The sequence below is a fragment of the Pan troglodytes genome, chromosome 3, assembly GCF_028858775.2.
Source record: "Pan troglodytes isolate AG18354 chromosome 3, NHGRI_mPanTro3-v2.0_pri, whole genome shotgun sequence".
Classification (NCBI taxonomy): domain Eukaryota; kingdom Metazoa; phylum Chordata; class Mammalia; order Primates; family Hominidae; genus Pan; species Pan troglodytes.
Genome location: NC_072401.2, coordinates 170,309,436 through 170,327,468, shown reverse-complemented (window position 1 = coordinate 170,327,468; position 18,033 = coordinate 170,309,436). Strand labels below are relative to the sequence as shown.

The following is an 18,033-nucleotide window of genomic DNA, read 5'->3' as shown; positions in this document are numbered from 1 at the left end:
TGGGTGTGCTACAGTCATGTTTGTTTAGTTCAGTTTCTCAAAGGTCATAATTCCACCAGCTTCCTGGCAAAGAACTCAAAACATTTACTATTCTCTAAAGAGGTAAATGGGAGGAGATCTGTTGGTTAAATTTTGACCTCTTGAAATTTCTCTCACATTAAATTCTTGTTGCTGGTGTCATTTAGGGAAAGAGATACCAGGGTGACAAGCTAAACTGTGAAACATACAAAATAGGATGAAGTATAGGTTTGGTAAATGCATGGCACAGGCAAGGACACTATCCCCCTTCTTCCTGTGGCAGACGTCACTCACTCATCAGAATGTTCTTTGCTAGTGAGACGGAATGTCTGAGAATCCTCAGCACAGCTGTTTAAGGCTACAAAGCAACTAAAGTTGAAGGTTGAAATGAAACACATTTGCCATCCTCAATTTGATCTCTTTCTAGGGGATACATTCTCACTTTCCTCCAGATCCTGAAAGCCCTGTTTAATTGCTATGGGCTAAGAGTGGAGAGGGGTTTGACTGAGAGAGGAGTGTGGGTGGAATGTGGCTAAGAGAGAATCCACTCAAGTAAAATTTGACTTGAGAACCCCCTCGGACATTTATTCATTCCATTTTGAATACCTGGAAGCCTTTTATCTAGTGAATAGTATCTGGGTAGCATATCAAAAAATTAAAATCTTATTATCTACATTCCCATTCTGAACTTCTGATAAATTTCAACTTCAATCAAATTTTTTATTTTCTGCCATAAAATCATAAAAATATGTAATTATGATCTCATAATTAGGATGGAAAGATCATACAATATTTGGGAACAATGACAATTCTTAAGGACTTATAGAAATTCAAATTAAGGGAAAGAGAATATTTACTGAATGCATATTATATGCAAATATGACCTTATTTTATTTTCACAAGTACCTTGTGAAGTAGTTGTCATTATATTTTTAGATACAGCAACTCTCATTTATCTATAGCAATTAAAAATAAGAACACAAACAATAAAAACCACGTAGTCTCCAAAATTTCATTTTCCTTAATGCTTTTGGCTTTCATCTTTCATCAAAACATGTATCTATGGATAGACACGTTTTAACAAAGCCTACTGATTCTTCCTCTTTAATTTCTAGTGCAGCTGTTAAATAGCTATGTAATTGCCACACAGACAAGGAGCTGAGGGAAGCTGGAGAGCCAAACCTTGCAAAATTAGTGGGCATGGTACATGCCCCTTCAAAAGAATTAAGTTGCTAATATAAGAATAAACCAGTTGGGACTGGCTGTCAGATTTCAAGACCATAAACAGCGTATGAAAATTACCTTGTACTAATTGGAAATAAAATGTAAAAGGATTAGAAGATGTAGTCATACTCATTCATTCATTCATTCATCAATCAATTATTCATTCATTCATCAAGGGGCTTTTATCACTTCAACCGCAATGCAGGAATCGACTGGAAGCATAGATGTCAGCTAAGCCAGGTTTCTTAGTTCATGAGACTAGTAGCAGGGGCTAACGGAGAAGAAAATCCAATTGTAGACATAAGGAAATACAATGACTATATTTTACTTAATGAGCTTAGATTTTTCCATCACATAGAAACCTGTATTGCGCCAGGCATGGTGGCTCACGCCTGTAATCCCAGCACTTTGGGAGGCCAAGGCAGGCAGATCACGAGGTCAGGAGTTCAAGCAAGACCAGCCTGGCCAGCATGGTGAAACCCCGTCTCTACTAAAAGTACAAAAATTAGCCGGGCATGGTGGTGCATGCCTATAGTCCCAGCTACTCAGGAGGCTGAGGCAGGAGAATGGCGTGAACCCGGGAGGTGGAGGTTGCAGTGAGTCAAGATCGTGCCACTGCACTCCAGCCTGGGTGACAGAGCGAGACTCTGTCTCAAAGAAAAGGAAAAAAAAAAAAAAAGAAGAAGAAAGAAATTTGTACTGCTTCAAAAATCTTTCAAAGTTGGGTATAGCTTCATACTTACAGATTAAGTTTCTTTGGATATAATACTCAAGTTGAAATCAATTTGTTGGAGAGGAGATAATATTCCCCAGTCTTGAATTTTCCTTGTTCATAAAGGATTATAGCACATAAAAGGAAAAAGGATTGTAACATTATAGTTCTGTAAGATGGCATATTTCTTTATACTATTCTGTGCTGGGATTTTGAAATTTTTTTTTATAAATATGTATACATACACATACATATGTGTGTGTGTGTGTATTGTTGTTGTTGCATAATGATTCCTCCCTCCCCATAAGGATTTTCCAAACATTCCAGCTTAAAAATGAGATGGTGCCAAAAATTCAAGGATCACATTATCGCACTAGCAGGATGTGGCTGGATTGAAATTCAAGAAGATGTTTTACATGAAAATGTTCAATATGTAATTGTTCACTTTCTACATTTCAAGGTGAGGTTAAATGTGACTGCTGACTTGGTCTGCGTCCAGTTGTTAAAGGAGAGTGGCTGCATCTGTCCACAGTCCTAGGGCCTTTTTGGTTAGGGATCAAAGGGTCAGGAGGATAATTAAAATCAAGGGGCTGCAGCTGCTTCAGACCAAATGGCTGTCCTTGAAAACCACCAGTCACTTCCATTCTTGGGTGGTGTAAGAACATTTAAAAATTCACCTCCCTGACGTGGCCTAGTAATATCTTTCTCTTGTGATCTTGGCAACTGGCAGTGGGGCTCTGAACTGTATACTGGAGCTGCAGTACACATCTGGGAATGCTCAGAACACTCCGATTCTCCAAGATAGGGTCTTGAGTGTTGATTTTTATGATAATAAATTCATGATTAACGAAAGGAACCAACAAATCACTGCAAAGTCTAAGATACACTTTCCAGTATAGACTACAAATAGCTTATGTTAAAAAATCACATATGGCATTGCTTGGCTTACAAGTTGACTAGCAGTATCTATTTTAATACTAACACTTAGCAGGAAATATAGATTTTATGAGTGACAGTTTCTTTTGGCTATCTTTATTTTATTGAACCACAACTATGTATCATGAAAATTCGCTGTGCACTGTATTTTAAACATGTGGCTTTTAAAATGAAACAAATCTGACTTATAACACTTATAAAGTTTCATCAGTGAATCTTGGCTAATGTTCTCCAACTTTGCTAAGCAAAATGGTAAATGTTAAAAGCCAGTTAATGGAAACAATCAGGTGCTTATTAAATAAAGCCTTTAAAAACTGTTGAGTCTTTATTTTCTCCTTTAAATCAATTCCTTTATGCTCAAGGGGAAACAAGGTTATGTTGAAAGATGTCTCTCCATTTCTTCCTCACAACTTCACTGATTTGTGCTTCCTGACAAAATGTATCTTCAAAGGGATGTCACGGGTGATTTCAGGATGGCAAATTTAACCCCCAGCTGCCTCCTCCTCCCAAAGCACATGCAACCACATGGCTTCATGAAGTCCATACTTGAAGAAAACTGAAGCAACCAGTTTCTGTAATGGTATAATAATGAAAATAAAGGGTAGGAAAAAACCCCAGAGAGATAAGTGCTTCAGCAATGGTTATACTTTCCAGGTGTTCCTTTTCCTCAAAGGAATGGCAGTGGTCTGCCACGAACTGGAGAACCACCAAAACGAAATTTGAAAGTGATGCCCAAGATAAGTTTTGTTGCTGCCTAAGCTCCAAGTCAGGCCATCTATAAGTATTGCATTTCATACATCCACAATGAAACACTAATTAATTTTTATGGAGTAGTTTTTGTCTGGTCACCAAAGATTTCTTCATTTTTTACATGTGTTCACATTAACCACATGACACACTATGTTTATTCTGTCATGTGGATTTATAGGCAGACCGAAGTGAAATTAATCGTTGTCTAAATTTACTATGGCTATAATTTCATGAGTGCTTAGCTCGAAGGCCAATAGCTAAATTTGTGTGGACAACAGATGTACTTTAACCTTATGGCCCCAAAGAGACCAATAAATAGATTGGCTTTTTGAAATTCAAAGCCCAGGAAATAATAAAATAGAATTTGAACCAAAACCAGATTCATGTCTAGCAAGTCTTTCCTCAAATAACCACTTTATCTCCTAAGGAAAAAGGAGAAAATAGAAGGATGGACCAGCCCAGATAAAACTTAACTACAAAAATGATTTTATCTTGCCTTTTTTTTTTTCTTTTTGACCATGAGAGGTATCTTAGTGTCTGACACTAGGAATATACAGATATTTATTTACCATCTTTTAAAAACAAATACAGGCTGGGCATGGCGGCTCACGCCTATAATCCCAGCACTTTAGGAGGCCAAGGTGGAAGGATCACTTCAGCCCAAGAGTTAGAGACCAGTCTGGGCAAGATGACAAGACCCTGTCTCTACAAAAAAATTTTGAAAACTAACTGGGCATGGTGGCACGTGTCTGTAGTCCCAGGTACTCAGGAGGCTGAGGTGGGAGGATCACTTGAGCCCAGGAATTCGAGGCAGCAGTGAGCTATGATTGTGCCACTGCACTCTAGCCTGAGTGATAAAGCAAGATCTCATCACACACAAAAAAAAACAAATAAAAACCCACCACCAACAACAAAAAACCAAAACCTATAAAAATAGATAAGTAAAATCTACCAAATATCTGTGCTGCCAGAAGCTATTAAAATCTTAGATTGCTTCTAATATTTTCCTCATTGTTGATGCAGTGGAAAGGACCTAGGACTTGGAGTCAGCAGTTCTGATGAAGCAGCCTCATTGTCTGGGGTAAATACCCGGGGTTCGTCGTCGTTTTGCACCAAAAAGATGAAGGACATGGACACACACAAGGAGTGGGTTTAGAAGCAAAGGTTTAATAGGCAAAACAAAGATAAAGGAGAACAGCTCTCTCTCTTTTTTTGAGACAGAGGGGCTCCCGAATGGGAGTGCACTGGATTTTATAGGCAGGTTTGAGGTGGCGGTGTCTGATTTACATAGGGCCCACAGATTGGTTGGACCAGGTGTGACGTTTTGGGAAGGCTGGCCACCCCACCCTAATCCTATTATGCAAATGGGCTTTCCACTTGGCTAGCCCATGTCATCTGCTCCTTACTGTACATGTGGCTGGCAAAGAAAAGGGAAGGTGGAGCTGCCATTTTGAACATGCCTAGTCTCAGGTGCCTGTTCCTATTGGCACAACTGCTGGCATTCACCCATGCAAGCTTCCCGCTTGCTTGTCTGTGTCTGCAGCTCAATTTTACAGGCTGCTCATTAGTATAATTTTGGGGCTGCTTTTCATTAAAAGGAAAACCTTACCAAGGACTCCTATACCCTCACTATCTGCCTAAATAATTTCTTCTTAACTCCTATATCACTGAGTTCCAGTTTTGCCTGGTCCATAGATCAACTAAGTTGACTGTGGTCCAGTCAGTCTCTCATTTGGGGTTATAGTTTCCTTATTCGTGAAATGCAAGGAATGGGCTAAGACTAGAGTTTCCTCAAATGTGTACCAAGAAACTAGTTCTGTAGCAAGTTGACAGATAACATTGAAAAGGTTTCTGTGGCCAAATAGGTTTACCAAGCACTGGGTTAAACAAAGTTAAACATCTGTCAGAAAGTTAAACAGAACTTTTTAGAGCTCTGTGCCAATATACACTGAATTTCTGAGAGAGAAATATGGCAGGCATCATTCTCAATCTTACTGGACCATGGAACATGTGTTCTGTGAATCATGTTGAAGGATCAGTATTCTGGGAACGCATTTTGAAAACACTGGGTTGGATTATCACTAAAACCTCATCTGGCTCTATGGTGGTGACATTTAACACCTAGCATACATTTCACAAGTAGCTTTTCCAGAGCTTATGGCAGACATCAGTAATACGGCAAGCCCTATATCCCATTGATCCCCAACTCGGTTTCAGAGTCCTTCTCCAGTGATGCTAGGGGCAGCCACTACCAACCAATTAGTGTTGGCCCCTGAGTTGAAACATATTTGCTATGCCTGTTTTAACAGTCTATGTTTACGTATAATTTTCTTACACAGGAATTAATGTGAAATGTTGATTTCTAATCTCTCACGTATCCTTGACCATTAATTCCAAGAATTTTCTGTTTTTTTAAATAAGCTGCCATTTGGGCATGGCACATGAAAATACTGGATTTCCCCCCACAATCTGGATATGCAGGGTAAACATATATTGCCCAAGCCGGGACATTTCTGAGGATGAAATAAATAGGTAACCATTGATAATTATAGGAATAAACAATAACTGTTTCGGGTAAACTAGGATGGGCAGTTGTCCTACTTACAGCTCATTGCAAGAGCAACTAAAAAATGTTGTTTTGGCACTAGTGAATACTATGGCTTTTTGCAAATGTGACTCATTCCCATGAGTAGACAGGAGTACATTTCACAATATGTGAAGGAAAAAAAGGTTCCCACCCCATCTGTCACTCATTCACAAATTCTCAAGTTACACTTGTTAGCTAAAAAAATAGATTCATCCTCACCAATTCTCTATGCAAGTACAAAAATAAGTCAGCATGACCTGACAAGCCACACTTCAAAGTTACCTACATTGTGAAAATTTGTATTGAATGCTTTCAAGGCTTCAAAGCGTTGCGGGTGGGTGGTGGTGGTGGGGGGAGAATGGATTATAGAGAGCTGAGAATGAGAAATTGCATACATAAATCAGCTAGAGGTGCACATTCAGCTATTCTGTTGCTACAATTACGGCAGGTAATTATTAGCTATTGTTGTAACTTGGATTACATTCCAAATGGGATAAAATGGGAGATGCTTTATCAGACAATGCTGTCAGTCTTCTGTGCATTTGGAACCTGTCCACTGAAATACAATGATCCCCTCAGAATTATGAAACTCCAAAGGACTAAAGTCAAACTAGGCAAAGGGGCCACAGCTCCTATTGGTGTCTTCGACTCTATGGAATTGCAGAAACCCACGTAAAACAGTTCATGTACGGACTCCTAGAATGCCCAGCAGTTAGTTCTTTGCATTTAACAAACAATTACATCCAATACAACTTTTTTCCTTAGCAACGGAAGAACTTTCCCCAAAGTCAAAGGACAGGAGATGTCCCTCAAAATTTCCCCGAGTTCATTAGTGAAACCCCCAGTTCCTTGCCTTAATCTATGTAATCACGACTAAGAATATGGGAGGAGAAAACTGAATGGAAGAAGAGATTGAGAATGAGAGGAAAATGCCTTACTTTTGGAAAAAGCTAAAACTTTAGAATTCGAAAGGCTTCGCTTCTTTATTTTTCATCTGTTCTCCAAATGATGCTTCAGTTGGTTGAGGCTCCCTCCACAGAGCCAAGTTCAATTGCTCAGGGCAAGGAGGACAGCCAGATTTGGTGGTGATTCTGTCAGAGGCTGAGGAAGAGCCTCCCTTTGCAGAGTGCTGGCTCTAGTCTAATCTAATGGTGTTCAAATGTGGCTAGTGTGGTCTCTGTGGAACCACAAAACAGGCATCTCAAACAGGGCATGAGTGCACACGAAGTTAAAACTGTAAACTGCCCTGTCAGTCAATAATTGTATGTACAGAAATGGATTCACTTTCTTTTTCAAGGGTTTTCCCAGCTAACTCCTTTCAAAGCCACCCTCCTTCCCGAATGCTTTTCCCTTGTTCTTATTCTGTGTTCCTTCTAGAAGTTCATGTTTAGAGGTCAGCTTTCCAAGGAGAGCTATGATAAATGAAGTATCCACTGAGGAGAGAACTCTTTTAATTTGATAATGAAACATTAGAGGTAGAAGGAATTATATTCTTAGCAGGTAGCACTTATGGACCTTGCACCAACTATTCTGGCTAAAATTGTGAATGTCTTCATTTTTTAAAAAAGTGAAATTACACTATTACACACACACACACACACACAAGTAGCCATATACATATATGCCTGGATTTAACATCTGACACACTCCTTGAATCAAGTTCCTGAAAGATTTGCAAACATTCTGCAAATGCTGCCTCCTTTTCTTGTTCTAGTTACACAGGTAATTCTCTAAGTAACACCTGTCCTCCTCCCAACCATTTTGATCAAATACATACTTTTGACTGTGTAGACAAGTGAGCTGTTGTCCAAGAAAGCTGCCTCCGCTGCTTCCCCTGAGAGCCTGGGTATGCAGAGCTGCAGCAGAGCGGGGAGGGGCCTCAGGTGTGTGAGCAAGAACAGGAAGTCAGGACTAATTACACCTTGTTTTATTTGGCCATTTGAATAACGAATAAAATGCCATGTTTCATTTCAGTTGGTTTTTCGCAGCAAATTGCCTAAGGCTGACATTTCATTCTATTAATAATAGACTAGATTTTGTTTTTAAAAGTAGGAAAACTAATGTTATCACTTGGTACAGATTTAGATCTTTTTCTTTGAAAAATATAGTTTTCGTTATGTCATGATGAAAATGTTCTTCTTTCTGACACAATTAGAGCCTCACTACCTGGCTACAGTCCATCATTTTGTGCTTATATCCTGTATGCCCCAAAGCAACTGTGATCTCACAATGCACAACTTTTAAAAATTGGCTTCGGAGGCACTTAGAGACTTGGCAAAAGACAAAAAAATACACATAACACCCCTTCCCTCCTCCCCAAAAAAAACGACTCTAAAGCTATTACATGGTGTGGTGGGGAAGAGGTGGAATTAGAAAAAAAGGATTTATCATATGATATTTACTAGTTGCAGGAAATTATAATAGTTCCTTTGTTTGCATAAGCAAATAAAAATGTGTATTTTTGTGTTTAAAAATATCACTGATGAGCCATGTGTAGTCCCAGCTACTTAGAAGGCTGAGGTTGAAGGATTGCTTGAGCCCAGGAGTTTGAAGCCAGCCTGGGCAACATAGTGAGACTCTGTGTCTTAAAAAAAAAATAACTGATCTCATGCCTGTAATCTCAACACTTTGGGAGGTCGAGGTGGGCGGATCATGAGGTCAGGAGATCGAGACCATCCTGGCTAACATGGTGAAACCCTGTCTCTACTAAAAATACGAAAAATTAGCTGGGCATGGTGGCGGGTGCCTGTAGTCCCAGCTACTCGGGAGGCTGAGGCAGGAGAATGGTGTGAACCTGGGAGGCAGAGGTTGCAGCGAGCTGCACTCCAGCCTGGGAGTCTCCAGATGAGACTCTGTCTCAAAAAAGAAAGAAAGAAAGAAAGAAACGATAATGACTATACGTGTTTGCTGTGAAGGAAAAGAACAGCATACTCAAAGGTTGTCTTGTGGATCAATGTTCTAATTATCAGAGCCCAATATGTGTATAGCCGAAGAGCTAGATAATGTGATCTCTGCCTCAGCCATATCTCTCCTTGGGGTTGTCAAGAACTGTCTGTGATAAGGAGGACAGGTCAACAGCTTTCAAGTCTGTGTACATTGTGAGAAAGTGTTTCCCCACTACCTTACCATTCTGGCAATTTATAGATGGTGGGAAAATTAAAAATTAATCTGTACTAGAAAAAGGTGGAGAGGTCCATCCTATATGTAAATACTATTTACACACCTGCCTTTTTGCAATTCCTTTGGGCAAGAATGATCATAGTCTCCCTATAGCCTTTAGTGTTCCATTGATCCGCTGTTTTTCCAGGTTGTTTGAAATTGGACTTAAAAATAGTTGTCTGGGTACTATGTTAGGTCTATGTTGAAGGAATTTAAAAAAATTCCCTGAGGTTTCTTATGGTTAAAATTATTCCATATGTTCAAAGACGAAATAGATCAAAATGGTTTAGTGAGTTCCCTGTCACTAGATGCTCTGAAGAGGAAGAAATAATTGACAGAGGTGTTGTAAAGAAAATTCAAGAACTAGATGGATGATTCCTTGAGGGACTACAATGACTGGTGCTATCATTTTTCTTTTCTTTTAGCAAGCATGACAACTGATGGCTGAAAGTGGGACAAATCATCTAATGCCTGGTGTGCTGAATACTAAAGAATGGCACAGTCCTCTTAATTATGATGCATTTATTAGATTAGGGTAATTTAATTAAGATAATGCTGGAGATTTCCAGGGGCTTTCTAAGTAGGATGGTTTATTGGGGACACACTAGCTGTAAAATGGAGCTTAGATTCAGCACACACACACAAAAATACTATGATGTTCCCCTGTTTGCATCACAAAATATATTTTAAATAATGCTTTCATTCTTTGAACGAAAACCTGAATCAACATCTGACATTTCCTCTCCTAGGAAAGCTTTCTAAACTTAATCATATTCATTCATAACTTCCTTTGTACTAAAGTTTCCAACGTTTCTTCCCAAGGTTCATGTTTTAGCCTTATTTCATTGACATTGAACCTCTAACTTTAAAATGTTTGTGTTAACCTGCACGTTGTGCACATGTACCCTAGAACTTAAAGTATAATTAAACACATATAAAAAATAAAAAAATAAAAATGTGTTAGAAAATTACATGCTAAATTCAGATCCAATGTGGTGTAATTTAATTTTTCAAAGGCCCATTTGAGAGCTTTGAAGAGATTTTTAAAACGCTATTTAACCAAAGAATCAGTTTCATGAAATTTATTTTCACATGTACATATTTTGGTAGTTTCCTGAATATCCCACCCTTTCCTCCAATTTTATATCCTTTCTGATTTTTCAGCATTCTTCTTGGGGAAGAATCTCATGCTTATCACCTATAGAGTAAAGAAAATCATGATTTCTGCTTGGGATTGGTGCACACATAAGACTATCTGTTGGGAAAGGAAAGTGCTTTTCACTGCTCAAGGAACTCTCTGCCATGGTCACGCGGTATGTGACGCTTCACAAGCGACATCTGCCCCTCAACATTTTAACCCTCAGAGCCTACCCTCCTGAGAGGGTGTGGAGTGTTGAATCTGCCTCTGCCCCACCAGCTATGCTCAGTGTTGAGAAGCCAAAACAAAAACAAAGCAAACAAACAAATACAAAAAAACTAAAGGAAAACCAGTCCCTCAGTTGGTTGTACAGAATCACTATTTTTAGCTATTCACTTTTGTTCAAAAACAATTCTTTTCAATAAGAGATAAAATTTGCATTTTTGTTCAAGTAAACATAACATGCCGATATTCATGGTTATAACCTCTCATTTTTCTTCTTTACTCTCATGTCACTGAGGAGGAGTAGAAATTCTTCCCTCCTCCCCTACCTCTTCTTCTTTAAAGCATCATTATGTCATTATGATTTCTAAGTGGCTAAGAACTAAAGTACTTAATAGCTCTAAAATTCTGCTGGGATTAGAGGTTTTCTGGCCAGTGACTAAAGAGCTAACCTTGCGGGGGGGAAAAAAAAAGAGTTCCATCTTCAGAGATTCTGTTTTAATTGGTCCAAGGTCGGGCTGGGCTTTTTTGTTTGTTTAATTGATACATGGTGACTGTTCACACTTCTAGGGTGTATGTGTTATTTTGATGCATGTTTGTGACAGGTAGTGATCCAGTTAGAGTGACCGGAATGTCCCTCACCTCAAACATTTATCATTTCTTTGTGTTGGGAACATTCCAGATCTTAAGGGAAAAAAAGAGCTAACCTTGGATGTTACAAAGAAAATGTTAAATCTGTTGCCAAGCCATTTATTGCAATGTTAAAAGCTAAAAGAACCAGTTTGCCCAACACTCTTGAGCCTAATAACTAGTATACTGAGGAGGTGGAACAGCCTTCTAACACTGCTTTAGAAGTGATTTATTGATCCCTGCGCAATAATTCTTTAGCGATTCATATAACCAGAATTTACAGATTTATTCCTAACCTCAGGAAAAACTGACTTCATTCTTGAACCTTTTGCCTTCTTGCATCAATCTTGGAATTACAATTAGCTAAGTTTAATTACGATCCTGAAAAGGCACTTTCCAAAGCCCTTGTGAGCAAAATCTGATTTTCTAAAGTTTGGATTATATCACTTAGTCTTTAGAAAGCCATCTGTAAATACATTTATGTATTTAGCAAATAATATCATCAGATTGTACATATTTTACATAAAGGAGGAAAGAAAGGGATATTCAGAAAGCACTATTATACTTGGTAATACTGTTATACAAATATGATATGCATAGAGCAAGAGGGTTCTTGGTGGAGATGGTGGCAGGGTATGGGTACAGTTTTCCAGTTGGGAGCTATGTGAACATCTCAAAGGAAAATGAAGATATTTAAAATACAAGCCAAAACTCATAATATTGAAAATTGCTATAACCAATGTGGGAATATAATTTGGTGTAAGCTGTTAAAAAAAGAATTTGACAAAATTTAGGATACATATACAATTGACCCAGCAGTTTCATTTCTAAGAAGTTGTGCTTAATTTACTCACAAAAGGACACAAAGACACAGGAAAGACAAGAATGTTCATTTCAGCACTTTTCACAAAGGAAAACACTAAACTTGGCCTAAATGTCCATCAGAAAGGAAACGGCCATTATGGTATCCTGCATAATGAAATACTATGCAATCTTTAAAAAGAATGTTAGACGCAGCTGTCAACAACACATCGTAGACTAACTGTAGACTTCTATTCTATACCATCGTGGTTTCACTGAACAATATATTTTTGGAGGGTTGTAACTTATCTTGAGAGGAGGGGCAGAGGCTGAGGGAAGAAGTTAGAGAAGAACTTTAACTTTTCACTGTGGAGAATTCTGCATTTATTTTCACTGCAAGCAAATATAAATCTTTCTCTTTTCTTTTTCGTTTTTTTCTTTTCTTTTCTTTCAGATGGAGTCTCACTCTCGTCGCCTAGGCTGGAGTGCAGTGGTGTGATCTCAGTTCACTGCAACCTCCGCCTCCTGGGTTCAAGCAATTCTCCCGCCTCAGCCTCCTGAGTAGCTGGGATTACAGGCATCCACCACCATGCCCAGTTAATTTTTGTACTTTTAGTAGAGATGGGGTTTCACCATGTTGGCCAGGCTAGTCTCGAACTCCTGACCTCAGGTGCCCGCCTCAGCCTCCCAAAGTGCTGGGATTACAGGCGTGAGCCACCATGCCTGGCCACTTTATATATTTTAAACTTATTAAAATGTACAAAAGAGAAACCTAAAGAAAAACAAAATGATATTAGAATACCCCATTTATGCTGCATTTTAAAAGATGCAAAGAAATACATACCTTTTAGGACCACTATGTTGTATGAAAAGAGACTTGCATTATCATTTCCTCATTCCTTAACTATGGAGGTCTTTTATACCCATATTTTATTTGGTACCTTCCTCATAAGGTTGTTATGCAAACAAGGTAATGCATATCTAACCTCTGCTGTGGGGCTTGATGCATGTTACCCAATAAAGTTAGCTGGCTGTTATAATTTCTTTCCAAAGCTAAGGAAAAAGACCATTGTGGAGGCACAGAAAGCAAATTAAGAAAATAAGTCTCTGACTTTGGATGCAGGCAACTAATGTCTTCCATGTTTCCTATTTGAGAGCACTTCCATGACACCTGGGTTATATATTAATGTGTTCATAATATTGGCCTTTGTTTCTGAAACTTCCCACTATTATGAGGGCCATTGGGGGCTTTCTAAAACATGGTCTTAATAAGAATCAAATTGAATCTGATTAAAGAAAACAAATGTTAGCAATTGTTTTATAAACTTAAGTATATAGTCTGAAAACTAGATCTATTGATGCAAAGAGATGCTAAAAAAACTCACACCAGCCAGCGATTATCTCATCTTGCTGCAGATAGGAGGTGAAAAATACCACACTGTATTATAAATGAGCGCATGCAGAATGTGACACGTCAGGCTGGTATTCTGTTGTGCTTCCTTAACAACCAAGCAATAGCTTATAGGAAAGTTCTTGGCTCTGCTGAGTCAAAGTCTCAAGAACAGGATGCTTTTTATCCATGAAGTGACTCTTGAAGAAGTAAAAGAAGTCTAAGTTCCACTCCTTAAGCAGTCTTTGGGTTGGATCTTGAAAACCTTGCTGGGAGGAGAGAGAAGCTAATTATGAAACAAAATGGAAACTTGCATATATAGGAGAAGATGACAAGGTGTCTACTTACAGCTTTTACTCCAGTGGTGATGGGAGCAGGGTGAGAGAGATAATAAGCACTTAAATGATACCACATGAATAAAATAATTTCAGACAGGGAAATGTTATGAAGAAAACAAAATACAGTAAGAGTGATTGGAGCATATTAGGTAGGGTAGTTGTAGAATACAGTGAGGTAATTTAATGATGTAACAATAGTGCCTTCCACCAAGTTTGTGTAAGCATAAAGATATCAGCACATAAGAAGAACATTTATGAAGAGACCTTAAAAGCAGATGCTTGGTGCAAAAGTACTCATGCCAAGAGATTCTCTCATAATGAGCAATGCATCACCTTTCTCAAAAGAGGCTCCCCAAACCCTCGGATTTATTAGGACTAACTGGCCGGTCTCTTACTCTCCAGACAAAGTACTTACACTTTCTTCGCTGACAGCATTCTCTCTTATTAATTTATACCCATATGGACCGAAAAAGCTTTCACGTATGACATAATATAGAATTTGCGTCTATCTCTACAGTAACATGACCCATTTTTTTCCCCCTTCATTATGCCATAGATTTCTACTTTTTCTCTCTCAAGTTGTAAAACAACTATTTCTAATGATTTAAGATTAAAAACCTGAAGCTGCTATTCCATTATGAACCTCTATCTAGTAGCTACTGCAAACTGCTCAGCTTCTTTGTCTGAAACCTCCAGGAGGGCTCTGGTGAGTAAGAAAAGCAGAAGAAACTTGCTTCTGGGATTGCTGGGTAAGAACTGCCTCTGGTGCTCTCTGGAGCATACTAGCTCTTTATAAGAAGCAGACAAACCAGAAGTCAGGGGGGAGTTCACATCAAATCACCTTCAGAAGCTGTCAACAGTCCCAGAGAACTACCTTAGTGGACGGAAAGAAGGATGCGGAAAAAGGAGAGATGATGCAGCCTTGCTTTACGTTTGCAAATTGGATAAATAAGGAAAACATTTAATTCTTTTAAAAAATGTTAAATAAATGGGAGCTTTTCAACTTGAGGAGTGCACTGTAATAGAGTGATTACATGAAGGGAGCTCTGAAAAACTGCCAAGACTTTCTTTGCAACTACTTTTAAATATGCATGCCACTTCTTCTTTTTTTTTTTTTTTTTTTTTGAGACAGAGTCGCACTCTGTCACCCAGGCTGGAGTACAATGGCACAATCTCCGCTCACTGCAACCTCCGCCTCCAGGGTTCAAGCTATTCTTCTGTCTCAGCCTCCGGAGTAGCTGAGATTACAGGTGTGCACTACCATGCCCAGCTAATTTTTGTATTTTTAGTAGAGACGGGGTTTCACCATATTGGCCAGGCTGGTCTCGAACTCCTGACCTCAGATGATGTGGCTGCCTTGGCCTCCCAAAGTGCTGGGATTACAGGCATGAGCTACCACGCCCGGCCACATGCCACCTCCTTTTTAAGAGACTGTTTTACACATAGGCTTATTATTGGGATCTACTGCTATGATTTGTCTTCCTAGCAGCCTTAGAAACATCTTTTTCTTTAAATATTTTAATAATTAATCCTGATCTCTAAGAAAAAACACAGTCCATTGTAGTAAGTGAACTAGAGAATCTTCTAAATTTTGCAGTGTTGTCTTTATAGTCAGCCTAACCTTTCTGAAGAACTTACTAGATCCTAACTAGACCCTTCAAAAATCTTAAATGCCAGAGAAAATATTCTACTGTCTAATCCTTACATTTTTAAGGACTTCTTCTAGGTTTAAAAGGCTGCTGAAATGTTTGATCCCTTTCATAGTGGATGGTTAATGTAGCATCTTTGAAACTGGTTGAAGAAGGAAAGATAACTATTTTTTATTTTGAGTGGTGGAATTTTTATTTCTGTTTTTTCTTTTCCAAACTATTTTTGCTATGCACATTGAGAGGTAGGCCATGTTTTTATAATATTTATGCATAAGTATTGGTTGTATGTGTTATAAATACCTTACATTTGTTGGTAGTTTTGAGGATTGAGATATCATATTTATACCATTATTTAGAAAGGCCATGAGTATTTTAAAACTATATTGTTACCAGAAAAGTATAAATAAAGGTACATGTCATGAAGTGCTATATTCTTGAGTGATGGGACTTAGACACTATCCTCATCTTCTAAGATTTTATAGCGTAAGACATCATGGCTAAGATATTCTCTATTTTGTAGCAAAGAGAAATAGGATGTTTCTGTAATCATTGCTTGGAGCCATAGAAATTAATCTTATGCCACTGATATCACGGGGAAACCAGAGGCCCCAAGCTGTGTGGTGGCTGTGGGCCAGATCTTGATTCATTCTTGGATGCCTCCTGTGCACCATTTCACAAGTGATACCTGGAGACCACTTTATATTTCATTTGAGGGTTAGGATTGGTTCTGGAGAGAGGAATGTCACAGGGGTGGGTGGTAAAGTTGTAAGTAGAGACTGATGGACTGTTATCTCCAGAATTACAGAGCTGTGTGCTCTCCACATACTTGTTAAGGCTTGGCAACGAAGCCCCGAGCTTGGCCCAGTCTGGGACTGGAGTCCTGCTGTGGAAGCAGATTGCTGGTGGCCCCGAAGTCATCTGCACTAGTACCAGAGGGAATTTACCATCAATGTTCTACTTGGTAGGTTCTCACTTAGAATGCCACCTCCCAGCTCTCCTCAAAGGAGGGGTATTTGGGCACGAGATATGGGGGGCAGCAGGCATAGCATCTGGTATAGGACCCAGCCCTTCTTTTTCATGGGAAAGCTGAGCTTCCTGCAGCCAGGAAGAGGCTGTGATGGCCTGGAGGTGACACTGCATGCTGCCATCCCTTGAACAGCAGCCAGGAGACCACTTTGTCACCTGGTGATGAAGTTGGCTTCTTGCCCCAGTTTCTTCTTAGAATAGCAAATAACATACAAGGCTCAGCATCCCTGTGAGGTCGTCTCCCGGTTTTTAATAATTCCTTGTATTTATTTAGTGACTTTTTCTTTTCCCAAGAGCTAACTCTAAGAGTTTTCCATATGTTACTTCAATAATCCTCATTACAGCCCCGTGCCTGAGCTGGTTAGAGAACGGTGCTAATGGGGCCAAGGTCAGCAACTCAGACTCCACGAGCCTCCTGTGAGCAGCCCCGTTTGCACTAGAAAATCTGTTTCATGGTCTCACTCTGCACAGCTCCTTTAATAAGCTTACAAGAGGTCACAGAAATAAATAAATAACCAATAATAATGGCAGCTAACATCAAATAAGTGTTCACTCTGGGCCAGGTATTTTCTAAGTGAATGTAGTATATAATGAATTCAGCCCTCTCAGAAACCCCATGAGAGAAGTACTAACCCATTTTAAAGAAAGAGGAAACTGAGGCCCAGGGAGGTTCAATAAATAAATGTCTCAAAGTCACACAGGAAATGGTGGAGCAGAGATTTCAACTTCATCAGTCTACTTAAAGGGATTCAAAGAGTAACCACTACTTGATATTGCCGCCCGGTAAGTGACACTGTGGATGGCACGACGCTGTTCGCAAACACCCCATCTTATCTATTGTAAGCACTACTTACTAATACGGGTGGTGAGGTGGGGAGTTGAGAAGAGGGACAGAAGTGACATTTAAAGGGCCCTACTACTGATACATATCAGGTACTGTGCTGCACACACCATAGGTGTTGTCTCATTTAATCTTTACAACAACATTTAGAGCTGGGTACTATTGCCTTCATTTTACGGATTGGGATACTGAGGGTCAAAAAGGCTACATAATTTGAATACTGATATTTAGTGAAGATCCTGAATTAGAAAAAATATCTTTCTCCCTATTTCCTTTTTTTTTTTTTTGAGACTGTGTCGCACACTGTCACCCAGGCTGGAGTGCACTGGTGCGATCTCAGCTCACTGCAACCTCCACCTCCTGGGTTCAAGCAATTCTCATGCCTCAGCTTCCCGAGTAGCTGGGATTACAGGCGCCCACCACTATGCCCGGCTAATTTTTGTGTTTTTAGTAGAGACAGGGTTTCCATATTGGCCAGGCTGGTCTTGAACTCCTGACCTCCAGTGATCTGCCTGCCTCGGCCTCCCAAAGTGCTGGGATTATAGGCGTGAGCCACTGCACCCAGCTGATATCTCCCTATTTCTGATGCATATGCTATTTTCATGAAACTTC

At 39.3% G+C, this 18,033-nt stretch overlaps 1 protein-coding gene across 16 annotated transcripts in view; it reads right to left on the bottom strand.

Annotated features, from left to right (window-relative positions):
• The window catches only part of PALLD (palladin, cytoskeletal associated protein), a 435,321-nt gene that overhangs the window by 269,668 nt on the left and 147,620 nt on the right, over nucleotides 1-18,033 (bottom strand). For 2 of the 16 annotated variants that reach the window (XM_063809160.1, XM_063809165.1), the window contains exons 1-2: nucleotides 13,916-14,077; nucleotides 13,563-13,836 (exon numbers count right to left, since the gene is read on the bottom strand). The exons of 13 other annotated variants lie outside the window; for them this stretch is intronic. The gene's annotated coding sequence lies outside the window, so the exon portion shown is untranslated. Of the gene's footprint in view, nucleotides 1-13,562; nucleotides 13,837-13,915; nucleotides 14,094-18,033 lie in introns of those variants that run through there. One more of the 16 variants, XM_063809161.1, reaches the window with a different exon arrangement.